Source organism: Juglans microcarpa x Juglans regia, chromosome 3D (assembly GCF_004785595.1).
Source record: "Juglans microcarpa x Juglans regia isolate MS1-56 chromosome 3D, Jm3101_v1.0, whole genome shotgun sequence".
NCBI classification, from domain to species: domain Eukaryota; kingdom Viridiplantae; phylum Streptophyta; class Magnoliopsida; order Fagales; family Juglandaceae; genus Juglans; species Juglans microcarpa x Juglans regia.
In genome coordinates this window covers 2,495,452-2,502,162 of record NC_054598.1, presented here as the reverse complement: position 1 = coordinate 2,502,162, position 6,711 = coordinate 2,495,452, and positions in this window count along the sequence as shown.

Below are 6,711 nucleotides of genomic sequence, written 5' to 3'. Positions count from 1 at the left end.
CTTGCCCTTACTAGTTCATAAGAAAATGTCGATCGAGAAGGTAATGAAATCGAACGTCACAATGCAAGCGATGTCCTTGGATCTTCATTGATTATTTTAATACTCGTTTGTATTCAAAATTCACTTCAACTCATCTCATCTTATTATTACAATTTTTTCAAATTTTTACATAAAATATAATAAATAATTCAACTTTTATTTTATTATTTATAAACTATCTCAACCTACCTCAACTCATCTCTAAATTCAAACGACTCCAGCTATCGCTAGAGCCTAGAATTAAAAAGTCATGTAGTGTGGACTTGTGTGCTTATTTCAGCGGATCAATTAGATACACGACATTGGGTGCACTTTCATGTAAAAGTACATTCCATTCGGCCCATCCATCTCAAAGCTCAGGCCGCGTAATTTACATATTTAATTTATTGAATTATTATATTCTCTAATCAGTCTATAGAGTATATCATAATTCATTCATATAATTTAAATAATAAGATTTAATTTCACTTGTCTTTTAAATCAAATTATATCTTATAAATATTTTATTAAACGAATTCTATACACAAGTTTGAGAATATAATTTTATAGTTATTAGCATCATCAAATATAGTTGTCCAAAATGAGGTAGTGGTATCAATTAACTTACTTTGTAAAAAGCATCGTATTTTCGTCTAATATTACATTAAAAATCATGATATCCCATCCACGTTAGGTGAGATGGCTTTTCTTATTATTTTAAAAAACTAACTATATCAGTTTAAATGGATCAAAATTAAAATAATCCAAAGATATTTATAATATATATATATATATATATATATATATATATATATATAATCAATTAGCCTTTTTGAACTTCCAGAACGATTACTTACAAATTGCAACTTGTTTTTTGAGTATTTTATCTTCCAAGGATACCTAAGATCATCGACAAGACTATTTATTGCAAACAATGATAGCTTAACCACACTGCTATTAATTTAGCGTACTACGTACGAGTCATAGTTCTGCATGTTCTACCAAAACCACGCAAGCAAATGCTTTCCCAAGTACATCTAAATTACTACTTATTTATTATTTATTTTATATTTAATTTTTTAAAATTATTTATTTTATTTAATAGTTAAAGAGGTGACTATTAGTAAAATTATATATTTTTTTAATTTTTTCTTAATGATTAATGATGTTAAAAAAATACTTAAAAAAATGATAAAAAAATTAAAATGAACTATGAGCAGTAAATAGAGAGTAATATTAATTTTCTTTTTTTCTAATATGAAATATTTCCAATAAAAAATAAATTGTCGAGGTCGGATAACTCAAGATCATTATGCTTTCTAAGTGGATTTGGAACAAGTCAAAATAATATTTACTGTTGTCCGTATAAATATTTCAGAAAATTAGACTTAATACTTATTTCTATATTTCTCCCACTCGAATCTCTCAAAAAATTGACTTTTCCTTTTCATATCTCGACGTGAACAGTTTCTTTCAGCCCCATACTACTTACCGAGCCCAAGAAAATTCTTATTACTTTCAGCCCATAATAGTTAATTCTCGACACTTGTAAGTGGCTCTTTACGTAATTAGGTGGCGTTTTCTTACCAATTAAAACGTTTTTTTTTTTTTTTTTTTTTTCGTTTGAGCCTTGAGATGTTGTGGCTTTGTCACCTCATCAGACGGCTATATTCTCACATCAATTGCCAATAATTTTAATTTTGGCAATAATTTTGGGTTGAGATGCCCAACTTGATTATGAAGTGTTGATGGCAAAAATTAGCACCAACAGTCCAAATGAAAGAAAGAGTCATCTCCGACCCACGAGAATGGCCCGATGGTCATTAGTGGGTCAGCATGTTTGAGTTCATCTATGAAAATAAATAATAAATAGAATGCAAATAAGAAAGAGATACATATTTACATAGTTCTGCGCAAAGCCTAGGTTCATAGAGTGTTGGAGAATAAATTCACTATAATTGATAATTTTACTGTTTTTCATGGTTTCTTGTGTCCCATAGCACAATAAGGTTGGAGACCCTTTTTTTCCAAATGAAGCAATATTCCTAGAGTCTCTTGGATTGAGGTTGAAGAAGACCTCTGAGTGGTAGGACTGTAAATGAACCAGTCTGTTCGATAGTCCGCTCAGTACTCGCTCGGTTAAATTCGAAATAAACTCGACTCGTGAAATAAAAAAACTCGTTCGTGAAAGCAAATACTCACTCGATTTGTAAATGACACATACTTGATAAAACTCGACTCAACTCAACTAACGTTCGTTAAGGCCTGCTCGTTTATACTCGAGTCAACTTGATTAAAACTCATTAATATATCAATAAATATATACATACACCTATGTATATATACATAGATATGTATTAGCTAATAATATAAGCATACCACTTTTATAATTAAATATATAATATGTAATCTAATTACTTGTGTCTATATAATGAATATACTTCAAAGGTATATTTTATAATTTGTATAATAATTAGTCGATAAAATTTAATAATTTCATATACTAGTATATATGTGGGAACCATATATGAAATAGATATATACTATCATATATTAAATGTATGTATTAATATTATATGTAGGTATATATTGTTATTTTGGATAAATATTAACTAATTAGACATTAATTATTTATAAATTTTTTAAAATTTTATAATTAAATAGAAGTTTTACTTGTTAGTTATATAAATTTAATATTATATCTTTTATTTTTTTTATTTAATTTATTAAATATTAAATCTTATTAAAAAAATAAAAAATTCAAATTCGATTCGATTTGATTCGAACTTATTTGTGAGACGAATTCAAACTTGAATTAAAAATTTAATTTATTGAATCAAGCTCGAACAAAAAAAAAAAAAGAAATTTGAATTCGGTCTCGAGCTCGACAAGTCAAAAACTTCGACTTGATTGGATTACAGGCCGTGGTCCCGCCAGAGTCACCTAGTCGCTTTTTCCCTCTTCCCCTATATTTGGTAGGAAAGCCCTTCCTTTCTTGAGGCAATATTGTGAGTGGTTGGTGGGGTGTGTAAGCTTTATGTCACGTCTTCGTTCCTTATTACGTGCCTGACTATACTTCCTCCCTCCGCTAGCTCTTGTCCTGCCCTGCCCTCCCCTACCCTCCCCTCCCCTCCCTTTACCTCATCAAATTACTCATGGTTGTATGGTACTGGACGGGGCCTAATATTTTTATACCCTAACACGGAGCATTCTCCGTTGCGTTGTTTTCAAGGCTCATAGCATAAATACAGCATATTCGGAACCACTATACAACTTTTTCTAATAATTACATATTCAGTTCCACGAACGCGATTGCATTAATTGCACATAGAAAATTATATACATACAACCTATTTACACAATCTTGTTTCAAGAAAGAGATATTTTTATAAAATAATCTATAAAACTAACATAATTTTATATAAATACTTTCAATTTAAAAATATGAGTTATGTAAAGGGTTGTGTACTGTGTGTATCATTTTTCATAAGATATATGTAATATTATCGTCAAGCATATATATATATATATATATGTATGTAAGTTCTTGATACGTATCGTTTGAGAGAGTGATTGTTGAAAATTGATAATTTAGAGAATAATTGCAAATTGAGTGGTACTGTTTTTTCCATAATAATTAGTTCCATCCTTACTACTCTTGTCGCTACAATGTAAATAATACAAGAAAAGCAATGCATGTGAGCATTTTTAACGTTTCGTTCTATTTTTTTTTTTTTTTTTTTTTATCTTTTTTCACCAGTAGATATTTGAGAGACTTTCTATACTTATATTTAGGCCTAATTTGAATAGCAATAGCATATCTCATCTCATCTTATATCAATATCTAAACATCATAAATTATGTAAATATTTTTCAATTTTAATTTTTTCATTTAATTATTATCTACTCATTACAACTTTTTCAAATTTCAAAATAAAAGATAAAAAATATTTCAATTTTTTCAAATCTTAAACAAAAATTATATTAAAAAAATTATATTCTAATAATATTTTAATTTTATAATATTTTTATTCAATTTTTTATCTTTTATTTTTCAAAATTTTATAAACATCTTCATTCAAACTATTTTATTACTATTTACAAATAATTTTATAAATTATATCATCTCATCTCACTATTCAAACTATGTGCATACTTTAAATTTACAATGTTTTAATTTTCCACATCTTATTAATTGTTTACGTACAAGCGGGGTGCAGCAATGCGGAACCCGTCGTCGCCGTCCGTCTTTGCCTTAATATTAGTCATCACGTACCTAACGGGCGAAAGTTAATGCTATTCCAGTAGTGGCCAGCTGCATGCCTAGCTTACTGACACTATATACAATTTTCTTTAGTGGAAATAAATCACTGTCAGATCACGACTTATATTGTTTGGAGAATTAATGTAAGACATTAAAGAAGCATGGGATGCATACATCCATGATCTTAATGTTAAGTTTGAGATGAAGACATGAATCAAGCTTGAAAATGAAACTCGAGATGGAGCAGAGAGACCTGAAAATTGAGAAAAATGCTTTTATGAAATTGACAGAATGAATTAATTATAAAAGAGGGCTCTGTATTTATATACAATTACCAGAAGAAAATAAACTGACTGACTAACTTTATTCCTCTTTCATTTTAATACGTGCTGCTTTAGACTTCAATTCCATTTGTTCAATTTTGGATGCTATGCTCCAATACTCCCCTCAAGATGAACATGTATATTAATGATATACATCTTGCATAAAATATGGTGAAATGGGAGAGAACCAAGGATTTGGTTAGTATATCTGCCAGCTGCAATGTTGAAGGAATGTGAAATAACTTGATGACTTTTTGCTGCAGTTTTTCTCTGATGAGATGACAGTCTATTTCTATGTGTTTTTTCCTTTCATGCTAAACAAGGTTTGTTGCTATTGATAAGGCTGTTTTGTTGTCTGTATAAAGCATAGTTGGTTGTTGGTGATTAATGCCTAAGTTTTGCAAGGCATAAAGAAGCCATTGGAGTTCACATGCTATTGATGCAATGGCCATGTACTCTGCTTTTGCAGATGACCTACTTATTGTGGTTTGCTTCTTACTTTTCCATGAAACCAATGAGTTGTCTAGGAAAATAGCAAACCCTATTACAATTTTTCGAGTGTCAATGCACCCTACCCAGTCACTATATAAAAAGGCCTTCAATTGCAATTCTGATGATGAGGGAAAAAACAATCTCAGTCCTGGTGTTGCCTTTAGATATTTAAGAACTCGAGTGGCTGCTTGATAATGACTAACTGCTGGCTTGGCAAGGAATTGACTTAAAACCTGAACTAAATAGGCAAGGTCAGGTCTAGTGATGGTTAAGTATAGCCAATCTTCCAATCATTCTCTATAAGCTAATGGATCATCAAACAAGGCAGAATCTGTTCCAATGAGCTTAAGGTTGGATTCCATTGGAAATTTAGCAGGCTTGGCAACAAGTATCCCAGTATCTTGAAGTATATCAAGAGCATATTTCCTTTGACATATTGAGATTCCATTCTTAGACTTTCCCACTTCCAATCCGAGGAAATATTTGAGTTCTCCCAAGTCTTTAATTGTGAACTTGTCGTATAAAAAATCCTTGAGCAATTGAATTTCTATCAAACTGTCACTAGCCAATAGAACATCATCTACATAAACCAGTATAGTTATGAAAGATGATTCAGACCTCTTGATGAACAAAGAAGAATCTGAATTGCCTTGGACAAAACCATATTATTGCAAGGCCTTTGACAGTTTTTCAAACCATTATCGACTTGCTTGTTTTAAGCCATAAAGACTCTTAAGAAGTTTGCAAACTTTGTTTTCTCCCATTTCAGCCATACCAGAAGATAATTCCATATAAACTTCTTCATGTAAGTCATCATGTAAAAAGACATTATTTACATGTAGTTAGTGAATATGCCAATTTCTAATGGCAACTATGGCTAGGATCAACTGTATGGAAGTAACATTTGCTGCTGGAGAAAAAATGTCAAAAAAATTCAATCCCTCCTGTTGAGTGTAGCTTTTAGCTACCAACCGAGTCTTGTGTCTCTCTATAGTTCCATTTAATTCAAAATACCCACTTGCAGCCTATGGTTTGTTTGTGTTTAGGGAGAGTAACGAGTTTCCAAGTCTTATTTAACTCTAAGGCATTTATTTCATTTTGCATAGCAACTTGCCATTCAGGTATTTGGACAGCTTGTTTAAAGGATTTGGGTTCTTGAGAGGTTGAAATTGATGCTAAAAAGGCTCTATGAGATGAAGACAGTCTACTTGCAGATATAAAATCAGAGATTAGATAGGGAATACCTTTGTTATGAGGACAATCAACATGAGGAGATGAAGAGTTTGCATTTGTAATATTTTGGACAGAGCCACAAAAATAATCCTACAAGTATATAAGTGTTTGTTTAATTCTTGATGACCTTCTGAGCTGCTGATAGTGATCAATATTTTGAGGATGTTGATCACCAGATGATTCTGTATTTAAGATTGATTCAATGGAAGAACTGTTTGGTTCTAGCATAGCATTTCGAACATTTGGTTCAATCTGTGTTTCAGTGTTTGTCATTAGTTCAATCTGTGGATTTGATTCACTAGAATATGGATTTGAAAGATTTTCAGAAAAATGAAAATAGAATTTTGAGCAAAAGTATATCACGGAAATAAAAAGGAATTA